This window comes from Heterodontus francisci, unplaced genomic scaffold (assembly GCF_036365525.1).
Source record: "Heterodontus francisci isolate sHetFra1 unplaced genomic scaffold, sHetFra1.hap1 HAP1_SCAFFOLD_56, whole genome shotgun sequence".
Classification (NCBI taxonomy): Eukaryota; Metazoa; Chordata; class Chondrichthyes; order Heterodontiformes; family Heterodontidae; genus Heterodontus; species Heterodontus francisci.
In genome coordinates, this window is record NW_027141174.1 from 11,076,041 (window position 1) to 11,093,070 (window position 17,030).

Genomic DNA, 17,030 nt, shown 5'->3' on the forward strand with positions numbered 1-17,030 from the left:
CAAGTAACAAAGACATACACTGACACCCAGTAACACAAACAAACACACACTGACACCCAGTAACACAGAGAAACACTAATAAACAGTAACAGAGACATACACTGACACCAAGTAACACAGACACACACAGACACCCAGTAACAAAGACATACACTGACACCAAGTCACAAAGACATACACTGATACCAAGTCACAAAGACATACACTGATACCCAGTAACACAGCCACACACTTACACCAAGTAACAAAGACATACACTGACACCCAGTAACACAAACAAACACACACTGACACCCAGTAACACAGAGGAACACTAATAAACAGTAACAGAGCCATACACTGACACCAGGTAACACAGACACACACTGACATGCAGTAACAAAGACATACACTGACACCAAGTAACAAAGACATCCACTGACACCAAGTAACAAAGACATACAATTACACCCAGTAACAAAGACATACACTGACACCAAGTAACAAAGACATACACTGACACCAAGTAACATAGACATACACTTACACCAAGTAACATAGACATACACTGACACCAAGTAACAAAGACATACAATTACACCAAGTAACAAAGACACATATTTACACCAAGTAACACAGACAGACACTGATACCCAGTAACACAGACACACACTTACACCAATTAACAAAGACATACAATGACACCCAGTAACACAAAGAAACACACACTGACACCCAGTAACAGAGAGAATCACTGATAATGAGTAACAAAGACATACACGGACACCAAGTAACACAGTCACGCACTGACACCCAGTAACAAAGACATACACTGACACCAAGTAACAAAGACATACACTGATAGCTAGTCACAAAGACATACGCTGATCTTTTCTTTTTTTTTTTTCTTTTGGGCCTCCTTATCTCGAGAGACAATGGATACGCGCCTGGAGGTGGTCAGTGGTTTGTGAAGCAGCGCCTGGAGTGGCTATAAAGGCCAATTCTGGATTGACAGGCTCTTCCACAGGTGCTGCAGAGAAATTTGTTTGTTGGGGCTGTTGCACAGTTGGCTCTCCCCTTGCGCCTCTGTCTTTTTTCCTGCCAACTACTAAGCCTCTTCGACTCGCCACAATTTAGCCCTGTCTTTATGGCTGCTAGCCAGCTCTGGCGAATGCTGGCAACTGTCTCCCAAGACTTGTGATCAATGTCACACGATTTCATGTCACGTTTGCAGACGTCTTTATAACGGAGACATGGACGGCCGGTGGGTATGATACCAGTGGCGAGCTCGCTGTACAATGTGTCTTTGGGGATCCTGCCATCTTCCATGCGGCTCACAATGCCAAGCCATCTCAAGCGCCGCTGACTCAGTAGTGTGTATAAGCTGGGGGTGTTGGCCGCTTCAAGGACTTCTGTGTTGGAGATATAGTCCTGCCACCTGATGCCAAGTATTCTCCGAAGGCAGCGAAAATGGAATGAATTGAGGCGTCGCTCTTGGCTGGCATACGTTGTCCAGGCCTCGCTGCCGTAGAGCAAGGTACTGAGGACACAGGCCTGATACACTCGGTCTTTTGTGTTCCGTGTCAGTGCGCCATTTTCCCACACTCTCTTGGCCAGTCTGGACAAGCTGATACCCAGTAACAAAGACACACACTGACACCAAGTAACAAAGACATACACTGACACCAAGTAACATAGACATACACTTACACCAAGTAACAAAGACAGACAATTACACCAAGTAACAAAGACATACACCTACACCAAGTATTTTGACATACACTTACACCAAGTAACAAAGACATACAATGTTACCCAGTAACACAGACACACGCTTACACCATGTAACAAAGACATACACTGACACCAAGTCACAAAGACACACACTGACACCCAGTAACACAGACATACACTTACACCAAGTAACAAAGACACACACTTACAACAAGTAACACAGACACACACTGGCACCCAGTAACACAGACACACACTTACACCAAGTAACACAGACATACACTGACACCAAGTAACAAAGACATACACTGATACCCAGTGACACAGACACACACTTACACCAAGTAACACAGACATACAATGACACCAAGTAACAACGACGTACACTGATACCCAGGAACACAGACACACACTTACACCAAGTAACACAGACACACACTTACACCAAGTAACAAAGACATACACTTGCACCAAGTAACACAGACATACACTGACACCAAGTAACAAAGACAAACAATTACACAAAGTAACAAAGACACACACTTACACCAAGTAACACAGACATACACCGACACCAAGTAACAAAGACATACAATTACACCAAGTAACAAAGACACACACTTACACCAAGTAACAAAGACATACACTGACACCAAGTAACACAGACACACACTGACACCAAGTAACAAAGACATGCACTGACACCAAGTCACAAAGTCATTCACTGATACCAAGTCACAAAGACATACACTGATACCCTGTAACACAGACACGCACTGACACCAGGTAACAAAGACATACACTGACACCAAGTGACAAAGACATACACTGACACCAAGTAACAAAGACAGACAATTACACCAAGTAACAAAGACATACACATACACCAAGTATTTTGACATACACTGAAACAACGTAACAAAGACATACAATGATGCCCAGTAACACAGACACACATTAACACCAAGTAACAAAGACATACACTGACACCAAGTCACAAAGACACACACTGACACCCAGTAACAAAGACATACACTGACACCAAGTCACAAAGACATGCATTGATACCCAGTAACACAGACACATACTTACACCAAGTAACACAGACATTCACTGACACCGAGTAACACAGACACACACTTACACCAAGTAACAAAGACATACACTGACACCCAGTAACAGAGACATACACTGACACCCAGTAGCACAGACACACACGGACACCAAGTAACAAAGACACAGACGTACATGAAGTAACACAGACATAAACTGACACCCAGTAACACAGACACAAACTTGCACCAAGTAATACACGCATACACTGACACCAAGTAACAAAGACATACACTGATACCCAGTAACACAGGCACACACTTACACCAAGTAACAATAACATACACTGACACCAAGTCACAAAGACACATACTGACACCCAGTAACAAAGACATACACTGACACCAAATCACAAAGACATACATTGATACCCAGTAACACAGACACACACTTACACCACGTAACACAGACATACACTGACACCAAGTAACAAAGACATGCACTGATACCCAGTAACACAGACACACACTGACACCAAGTAACAAAGACAGACACTGATACCCAGTAACACAGACACACACTTACACCAAGTAACAAAGACAAACACTGACACCAAGTAACAAAGGCATACACTGACACCCAGTAACACAGACACACACGGACACCAAGTAACAAAGACACACACTTACACCAAGTAACACAGACACACACTGACACCCAGTAACAAAGACATACACTGAAACCAAGTAACAAAGACATGCACTGATACCCAGTAACACAGACACACACTTACACCAAGTAACAAAGACATACACTGACACCCAGCAACAAAGACATACACTGATACCCAGGAACACAGACACACGCTTACACCAAGTAACACAGACAGACACTGATACCCAGTAACACAGACACACACTTACACCAAGTAACAAAGACATACACTGACACCCAGTAACACAAACAAACACACACTGACACCCAGTAACACAGAGAAACACTAATAAACAGTAACAGAGACATACACTGACACCAAGTAACACAGACACACTCAGACACCCAGTAACAAAGACATACACTGACACCAAGTCACAAAGACATACACTGATACCAAGTCACAAAGACATACACTGATACCCAGTAACACAGCCACACACTTACACCAAGTAACAAAGACATACACTGACACCCAGTAACACAAACAAACACACACTGACACACAGTAACACAGAGGAACACTAATAAACAGTAACAGAGCCATACACTGACACCAGGTAACACAGACACACACTGACACCCAGTAACAAAGACATACACTGACACCAAGTAACAAAGACATCCACTTACACCAAGTAACAAAGACAGACAATTACACCAAGTAACAAAGACATACACATACACCAAGTATTTTGACATACACTGACACCAAGTAACAAAGACATACACTGATAGCCAGTAACACAGACACACACTTACACCAAGTAACAAAGACATACACTGACACTAAGTCACAAAGGCACACACTGACACCCAGTAACAAAGACATACACTGACACCAAGTCACAAAGACATACACTGATACCCAGTAACACAGACACACACTTACACCAAGTAACACAGACATCCACTGACACCCAGTAACAAAGACACACACTTACACCAAGTAACAAAGACATACACTGACACCCAGTAACAAAGACATACACTGACACCCAGTAACACAGACACACACGGACACCAAGTAACAAAGACACAGACTTACACCCAGAAACACAGACACACACTTACACCAAGTAACACAGCCAGACACTGACACCAAGTAACAAAGACATACACTGATGCACAGTAACACAGGCAAACACTTACACCAAGTAACAATGACATACATTGACACCAAGTCACAAAGACATACACTGATAGCCAGTAACACAGACACACACTTACACCAAGTAACAAAGACATACACTGACACCCAGTAACACAAACAAACACACACTGACACCCAGTAACACAGAGGAACACTAATAAACAGTAACAGAGCCATACACTGACACCAGGTAACACAGACACACACTGACACCCAGTAACAAAGACATACACTGACACCAAGTAACAAAGACATGCACTGATACCCAGTAACACAGACACACACTGACACCAAGTAACAAAGACAGACACTGATACCCAGTAACACAGACACACACTTACACCAAGTAACAAAGACAAACACTGACACCAAGTAACAAAGGCATACACTGACACCCAGTAACACAGACACACACGGACACCAAGTAACAAAGACACACACTTACACCAAGTAACACAGACACACACTGACACCCAGTAACAAAGACATACACTGAAACCAAGTAACAAAGACATGCACTGATACCCAGTAACACAGACACACACTTACACCAAGTAACAAAGACATACACTGACACCCAGCAACAAAGACATACACTGATACCCAGGAACACAGACACACACTTACACCAAGTAACACAGACAGACACTGATACCCAGTAACACAGACACACACTTACACCAAGTAACATAGACATACACTGACACCCAGTAACACAAACAAACACACACTGACACCCAGTAACACAGAGAAACACTAATAAACAGTAACAGAGACATACACTGACACCAAGTAACACAGACACACACAGACACCCAGTAACAAAGACATACACTGACACCAAGTCACAAAGACATACACTGATACCAAGTCACAAAGACATACACTGATACCCAGTAACACAGACACACACTTACACCAAGTAACAAAGACATACACTGACACCCAGTAACACAAACAAACACACACTGACACACAGTAACAGAGAGGAACACTAATAAACAGTAACAGAGCCATACACTGACACCAGGTAACACAGACACACACTGACACCCAGTAACAAAGACATACACTGACACCAAGTAACAAAGACATCCACTTACACCAAGTAACAAAGACAGACAATTACACCAAGTAGCAAAGACATACACATACACCAAGTATTTTGACATACACTGACACCAAGTAACAAAGACATACACTGATAGCCAGTAACACAGACACACACTTACACCAAGTAACAAAGACATACACTGACACTAAGACACAAAGGCACACACTGACACCCAGTAACAAAGACATACACTGACACCAAGTCACAAAGACATACACTGATACCCAGTAACACAGACACACACTTACACCAAGTAACACAGACATCCACTGACACCCAGTAACAAAGACACACACTTACACCAAGTAACAAAGACATACACTGACACCCAGTAACAAAGACATACACTGACACCCAGTAACACAGACACACACGGACACCAAGTAACAAAGACACAGACTTACACCAAGAAACACAGACACACACTTACACCAAGTAACACAGCCAGACACTGACACCAAGTAACAAAGACATACACTGATGCACATTAACACAGGCAAACACTTACACCAAGTAACAATGACATACATTGACACCAAGTCACAAAGACATACACTGATAGCCATTAACACAGACACACACTTACACCAAGTAACAAAGACATACACTGACACCCAGTAACACAAACAAACACACACTGACACCCAGTAACACAGAGGAACACTAATAAACAGTAACAGAGCCATACACTGACACCAGGTAACACAGACACACACTGACACCCAGTAACAAAGACATACACTGACACCAAGTAACAAAGACATCCACTTACACCAAGTAACAAAGACAGACAATTACACCAAGTAAAAAAGACATACACATACACCAAGTATTTTGACATACACTGACACCAAGTAACAAAGACATACACTGATAGCCAGTAACACAGACACACACTTACACCAAGTAACAAAGACGTACACTGACACCAAGTCACAAAGACATACACTGATACCTAGTAACACAGACACACACTTACACCAAGTAACACAGACATCCACTGACACCCAGTAACACAGACACACACTTACACCAAGTAACAAAGACATACACTGCCACCCAGTAACAAAGACATACACAGACACCCAGTAACACAGACACACACGGATACCAAGTAACAAAGACACAGACTTACACCCAGTAACACAGACACACACTTACACCAAGTAACACAGCCAGACACTGACACCAAGTAACAAAGACATACACTGATACACAGTAACACAGGCACACACTTACACCAAGTAACAATGACATACATTGACACCAAGTCACAAAGACATACACTGATACCCAGTAACACAGACACACACGGACACCAAGTAACAAAGACACACACTTACACCAAGTAACACAGACACACACTGACACCCAGTAACACAGACACACACTTAAACCAAGTAACAAAGACATACACTGACACCCAGTAACAAAGACATACACTGACACCCAGTAACACAGACACACACGGACACCAAGTAACAAAGACACACACTTACACCAAGTAACGCAGACGCACACTGACACCCAGTAACACAGACACACACTTACACCAAGCAACACAGACACACACTTACACCAAGTAACAAAGACATACACTTACACCAAGTAACACAGACATGCACTGACACCAAGTAACAAAGACATACAATTACACCAAATAACAAAGACACACAGTTACACCAAGTAACACAGATATACACTGACACCAAGTAACAAAGACATGCACTGACACCCAGTAACACAGACACACACGGACACCAAGTAACAAAGACACACACTTACACCAAGTAACACAGACACACATTTACACCCAGTAACCACAGACACACACTTACACCAAGTAACACAGACAAACACTGACACCAAGTAACTAAGACATACACTGATACCCAGTAACACAGACAAACACTTACACCAAGTAACACAGACATACACTGACACTAAGTAACAAAGACATACACTGATACCCAGGAACACAGACACACACTTACACCTAGTAACACAGACACACACTTACACCAAGTAACAAAGACATACACGAACACCAAGTAACACAGACATACACTGACACCAAGTAACAAAGACATACAATTACACCAAGTAACAAAGACACACACTTACACCAAGTAACGAAGACACACACTGATACCCAGTAACACAGACACACACTTGCACCAATTAACAAAGACATACACTGACACCCAGTAACACAAACAAGCACACACTGAAACCCAGTAACACAGAGAAACACTAATAAACAGTAACAAAGACATACACTGACACCAAGTAACACAGTCACACACTGACACCCAGTAACAAAGACATACACAGACACCAAGTAACAAAGACATACACTGATACCAAGTCACAAAGACATACACTGATACCCAGTAACACAGACACACACTGACACCAAGTAACAAAGACAGACACTGATACCCAGTAACACAGACACACACTTACACCAAGTAACAAAGACAAACACTGACACCAAGTAACAAAGGCATACACTGACACCCAGTAACACAGACACACACGGACACCAAGTAACAAAGACACACACTTACACCAAGTAACACAGACACACACTGACACCCAGTAACAAAGACATACACTGAAACCAAGTAACAAAGACATGCACTGATACCCAGTAACACAGACACACACTTACACCAAGTAACAAAGACATACACTGACACCCAGCAACAAAGACATACACTGATACCCAGGAACACAGACACACACTTACACCAAGTAACACAGACAGACACTGATACCCAGTAACACAGACACACACTTACACCAAGTAACAAAGACATACACTGACACCCAGTAACACAAACAAACACACACTGACACCCAGTAACACAGAGGAACACTAATAAACAGTAACAGAGACATACACTGACACCAAGTAACACAGACACACACAGACACCCAGTAACAAAGACATACACTGACACCAAGTCACAAAGACATACACTGATACCAAGTCACAAAGACATACACTGATACCCAGTAACACAGACACACACTTACACCAAGTAACAAAGACATACACTGACACCCAGTAACACAAACAAACACACACTGACACACAGTAACACAGAGGAACACTAATAAACAGTAACAGAGCCATACACTGACACCAGGTAACACAGACACACACTGACACCCAGTAACAAAGACATACACTGACACCAAGTAACAAAGACATCCACTTACACCAAGTAACAAAGACAGACAATTACACCAAGTAACAAAGACATACACATACACCAAGTATTTTGACATACACTGACACCAAGTAACAAAGACATACACTGATAGCCAGTAACACAGACACACACTTACACCAAGTAACAAAGACATACACTGACACTAAGTCACAAAGGCACACACTGACACCCAGTAACAAAGACATACACTGACACCAAGTCACAAAGACATACACTGATACCCAGTAACACAGACACACACTTACACCAAGTAACACAGACATCCACTGACACCCAGTAACAAAGACACACACTTACACCAAGTAACAAAGACATACACTGACACCCAGTAACAAAGACATACACTGACACCCAGTAACACAGACACACACGGACACCAAGTAACAAAGACACAGACTTACACCAAGAAACACAGACACACACTTACACCAAGTAACACAGCCAGACACTGACACCAAGTAACAAAGACATACACTGATGCACAGTAACACAGGCAAACACTTACACCAAGTAACAATGACATACATTGACACCAAGTCACAAAGACATACACTGATAGCCAGTAACACAGACACACACTTACACCAAGTAACAAAGACATACACTGACACCCAGTAACACAAACAAACACACACTGACACCCAGTAACACAGAGGAACACTAATAAACAGTAACAGAGCCATACACTGACACCAGGTAACACAGACACACACTGACACCCAGTAACAAAGACATACACTGACACCAAGTAACAAAGACATCCACTTACACCAAGTAACAAAGACAGACAATTACACCAAGTAAAAAAGACATACACATACACCAAGTATTTTGACATACACTGACACCAAGTAACAAAGACATACACTGATAGCCAGTAACACAGACACACACTTACACCAAGTAACAAAGACGTACACTGACACCAAGTCACAAAGACATACACTGATACCTAGTAACACAGACACACACTTACACCAAGTAACACAGACATCCACTGACACCCAGTAACACAGACACACACTTACACCAAGTAACAAAGACATACACTGCCACCCAGTAACAAAGACATACACAGACACCCAGTAACACAGACACACACGGATACCAAGTAACAAAGACACAGACTTACACCCAGTAACACAGACACACACTTACACCAAGTAACACAGCCAGACACTGACACCAAGTAACAAAGACATACACTGATACACAGTAACACAGGCACACACTTACACCAAGTAACAATGACATACATTGACACCAAGTAACAAAGACACACACTTACACCAAGTAACACAGACACACACTGACACCCAGTAACACAGACACACACTTAAACCAAGTAACAAAGACATACACTGACACCCAGTAACAAAGACATACACTGACACCCAGTAACACAGACACACACGGACACCAAGTAACAAAGACACACACTTACACCAAGTAACGCAGACGCACACTGACACCCAGTAACACAGACACACACTTACACCAAGCAACACAGACACACACTTACACCAAGTAACAAAGACATACACTTACACCAAGTAACACAGACATGCACTGACACCAAGTAACAAAGACATACAATTACACCAAATAACAAAGACACACAGTTACACCAAGTAACACAGATATACACTGACACCAAGTAACAAAGACATGCACTGACACCCAGTAACACAGACACACACGGACACCAAGTAACAAAGACACACACTTACACCAAGTAACACAGACACACATTTACACCCAGTAACCACAGACACACACTTACACCAAGTAACACAGACAAACACTGACACCAAGTAACTAAGACATACACTGATACCCAGTAACACAGACAAACACTTACACCAAGTAACACAGACATACACTGACACTAAGTAACAAAGACATACACTGATACCCAGGAACACAGACACACACTTACACCTAGTAACACAGACACACACTTACACCAAGTAACAAAGACATACACGAACACCAAGTAACACAGACATACACTGACACCAAGTAACAAAGACATACAATTACACCAAGTAACAAAGACACACACTTACACCAAGTAACGAAGACACACACTGATACCCAGTAACACAGACACACACTTGCACCAATTAACAAAGACATACACTGACACCCAGTAACACAAACAAGCACACACTGAAACCCAGTAACACAGAGAAACACTAATAAACAGTAACAAAGACATACACTGACACCAAGTAACACAGTCACACACTGACACCCAGTAACAAAGACATACACAGACACCAAGTAACAAAGACATACACTGATACCAAGTCACAAAGACATACACTGATACCCAGTAACACAGACACACACTTACACCAAGTAACACAGACATACACGAACACCAAGTAACAAAGACAGACACTGATATCCAGTAACACAGACACACACTTACACCAAGTAACAAAGACATACTCTGACACCCAGTAACAAAGACATACACTGACACCCAGAACACAGAAACACACGGAAACCAAGTAACAAAGACACACACTTACACCAAGTAACACAGACACACACTTACACCAAGTAACAAAGACATACACTGACACCCAGTAACAAAGACACACACGGACACCAAGTAACAAAGACACACAATTTCACCAAGTAACACAGACACACACTGACAGCCAGTAACACAGACACACAATTACTCCAAGCAACACGGACACACACTGACACCAAGTAACAAAGACATACACTGATACCCAGGAACACAGACACACACTTACACCAAGTAACACAGACACACACTTACACCAAGTAACAAAGACATACACTTACACCAAGTAACACAGACATACACTGACACCCAGTAACAAAGACATACAATTACACCAAATAACAAAGACACACAGTTACACCAAGTAACACAGATATACACTGACACCAAGTAACAACGACATGCACTGACACCCAGTAACACAGACAAACACGGACACCAAGTAACAAAGACAAACACTTACACCAACTAACACAGACACACATTGACACCCAGTAACACAGACACACACTTACACCAAGTAACACAGACATACACTGACACCAAGTAACAAAGACATACACTGATACCCAGGAACACAGACACATACTTACACCAAGTAACACAGACACACATTTACACCAAGTAACAAAGACTACACTAACACCAAGTAACACAGACATACACTGACACCAAGTAACAAAGACATACAATTACACCAAGTAACAAAGACACACACTTACACCAAGTAACAAAGACAGACACTGATACCCAGTAACACAGACACACACATACACCAAGTAACAAAGACATACACTGACACCCAGTAACAAAGACATACACTGACACCCAGTAACACAGTCACACACTGACACCCAGTAACAAAGACATACACAGACACCAAGTAACAAAGACATACACTGATACCATGTCACAAAGACATACACTGATACCCAGTAACACAGACACACACTGACACCAAGTAACAAAGACATACACTGACACCAAGTAACAAAGACATACACTGATACCCAGTAACGCAGACACACACTTACACCAAGTAACAAAGACATACACTGACACCCAGTAACAAAGACATACACTGACACCCAGTAACACAGACACACACGGACACCAAGTAACAAAGACATACACTGACACCCAGTAACACAAACAAACACACACTGACACTCTGTAACACAGGGAAACACTAATAAACAGCAACACAGACATACACTGACACCAAGTCACAAAGACACACACTGAAACCCAGTAACAAAGACATACACTGACACCAAGTCACAAAGACATACACTGATACCCAGGAACACAGACACACACTGACACCCAGTAACAAAGACATGCACTGATACCAAGTCACAAAGACATACACTGATACCCAGTAACACAGACACACACTGACACCCAGTAACAAAGACATACACTGATAACAAGTCACAAAGACAGACACTGATACACAGTAACACAGACACACACTGACACCCAGTAACAAAGACATACAATGATGCCAAGTCACAAAGACATACACTGATACCCAGTAACACAGACACACACTGACACCAAGTAACAAAGACAGACACTGACACCAAGTAACAAAGACACACCCTTACACCAAGTAACACAGACATACACTGACACTAAGTAACAAAGACATACACTGACACCAAGTAACAAGGACATACACTTACACCAAGTAACAAAGGCAGACAATTACACCAAGTAACAAAGACATACACTTACACCACATATTTTGACATGCACTGACACCAAGTAACAAAGACATACACTGATACCCAGTGACACAGACACACACTTACTCCAAGTATCAAAGACATACACTGGCACCAAGTCACAAAGACACACACTGACACCAAGTAACAAAGACATACACTGATACCAAGTCACAAAGACATACACTGATACCCAGTAACACAGACACACACTTACACCAAGTAACACAGACATACACTAACCCCAAGTAACAAAGACAGACACTGATACCCAGTAACACAGACACACACTTACACCAAGTAACAAAGACATACACTGACACCCAGTAACAAAGACATAAGCTGACAACGAGTAACACAGACACACACGGACACCAAGTAACAAAGACACACACTTACACCACGTAACACAGACACACACTGACACGCAGTAACACAGACACACACTTACACCAAGTAACAAAGACATACACTGACACCCGGTAACGCAGACACACACGGACACCAAGTAACAAAGACACACACTTACACCAAGCAACATAGACACACAATTACACCAAGTAACACAGAGATACACTGACACCAAGTAACAAAGACATACACTGATACCCAGGAACACAGACACACACTTACACCAAGTAACACAGACACACACTTACACCAAGTAACAAAGACATACACTTACACCAAGTAACACAGACATACTCTGACACCAAGTAACAAAGACATACAATTACACCAAATAACAAAGACACACAGTTACACCAAGTAACACAGATATACACTGACACCAAGTAACAAAGACATGGACTGACACCCAGTAACACAGACACACACGGACACCAAGTAACAAAGAAACACACTTACACCAAGTAACACAGACACACATTGACATCCAGTAACACAGACACACACTTACACCAAGTAACACAGACAAACACTGACACCAAGTAACAAAGACATACACTGATACCCAGTAACACAGACACACACTTACACCAAGTAACACAGACATACACTGACACCAAGTAACAAAGACATACACTGACACCAAGTCACAAAGACACACACTGACACCCAGTAACAAAGACATACAATGAGATCAAGTCGCAAAGACATACACTGATACCCAGTAACACAGACACACACTTACACCAAGTAACACAGACATACACTGACACCCAGTAACACAGACACACACTTACACCAAGTAACAAAGAAATACACGGACACCCAGTAACAAAGACATACGCTGACACCCAGTAACACAGACACACACGGACACCAAGTAACAAAGACACAGACTTACACCAAGTAACACAGACACAAACTGACACCCAGTAACACAGACGCACGCTCTTACACCAAGTAACACAGACACACACTGACACCAAGTAACACAGACATACACTGATACCCAGGAGCATAGACACACACTTACACCATGTAACACAGAGACACACTTACACCATGTAACAAAGACATACACTTACACCAAGTAACACAGACATACACTGAAACCAAGTAACAAAGACATACAATTACACCAAGTAACAAAGACACACACTTACACCAAGTAACACAGATATACACTGAAACCAAGTAACAAAGACATGCACTGACACCCAGTAACACAGACATACACGGATACCAAGTAACAAAGACACACACTTACTCCAAGTAACACAGACACACAATGACACCCAATAGCACAGACACACACTTACACCAAGTAACACAGACATACACTGACACCAAGTAACAAAGACATACACTGATACCCAGGAACACGGACACACACTTACACCAAGTAACACAGATATACACTGACACCAAGTAACAAAGACATACACTGATACCCAGGAACACAGACACACTTACACCAGTAACACAGACACACATTTACACCAAGTAACAAAGACATACACTTACACCAAGTAACACAGACATACACTGACACCAAGTAACAAAGACATACAATTACACCAAGTAACAAGGACAAACACTTACACCATGTAACACAGACACACACTGACACTCAGTAACACAGACACACACTTACACCAAGAAACAAAGACATACACTGATACCCAGTAACACAGACACACACTTACACCAAGAAACACAGACATACACTGACACCAAGTAACAAAGACAGACACTGATAGCCAGGAACACAGACGCACACTTACACCACGTAACACAGACACACACTTACACCAAGTAACAAAGACATACACTAACACCAAGTAACACAGACATACACTGACAACAAGTAACAAAGACACACATTTACACCAAGTAACAAAGACAGACACTGATACCCAGTAACACAGACACACACTTACACCAAGTAACAAAGACATAAACTGATACACAGTAACACAGACAGACACTTACACCAAGTAACACAGACATACACTTACACCCAGTGACACAGACACAAACTTACACCAAGTAACAAAGACATACACTGACACCAAGTAACAAAGACATACACTTACACCATGTAGCAAAGACATACACTGACACCCAGTAACACAGACACACACGGACACCAAGTAACACAGACACACTGACAACCAGTAACACAGACACACACTTACACCAAGTAACGAAGACATACACTTACACCAAGTAACAAATACATACACTGACACCAAGTAACAAAGACATACACTGATACCCAGTAACACAGACACACACTTACACCAAGTAACAAAGACATACACCGATACCCATTAACACAGACACACACCTACACCAAGTAACACAGACATGCACTGACACCAAGTAACAAAGACATAAACTGACACCCAGTAACACAGACACACACTGACAGCCACTAACACAGACACACACTTACACCAAGTAACAAAGACATACACTGACACCAAGTAACAAAGACATACACTTACACCAAGTAACAAAGACATACACTGACACCAAGTAACAACGACATACACTGATACCCAGTAACACAGACACATACTTACATCAAGTAACAAAGACATACACCGATACCCAGTAACACAGACACACACCTACACCAAGTAACACAGACATGCACTGACACCAAGTAACAAAGACATACACTGATGCCCAGTAACACAGACACACACTGACACCAAGTAACAAAGACAGACACTGATACCCAGTAACACAGACACACACCTACACGAAGTAACAAAGACATACACTGATACCCAGTAACACAGACACACACCTACACAGAGTAACACAGACATGCACTGACACCAAGTAACAAAGTCATACACTGATACCCAGGAACACAGACACACACTTACACCAAGTAACAAAGACAGACACTGATACCCAGTAACACAGACAAACACTTACACCAAGTAACAAAGACATACACTGACACCAAGTAACAAAGACATAAACTGACACCCAGTAACACAGACACACACGGACACCAAGTAACAAAGACACACACATACACCAAGTAACACAGACACACACTGACACCAAGTAACACAGACACACACTTACACCAAGTAACAAAGACATACACTGACACCAAGTAGCAAAGACATACACTTACACCAAGTAACAAAGACATACACTGACACCAAGTAACAAAGACATACACTGATACCCAGTAACACAGACACACACTTACACCAAGTAACAAAGACATACACTGATACCCAGTAACACAGACAGACACTTACACCAAGTAACACAGACATACACTTACACCCAGTGACACAGACACAAACTTACACCAAGTAACAAAGAC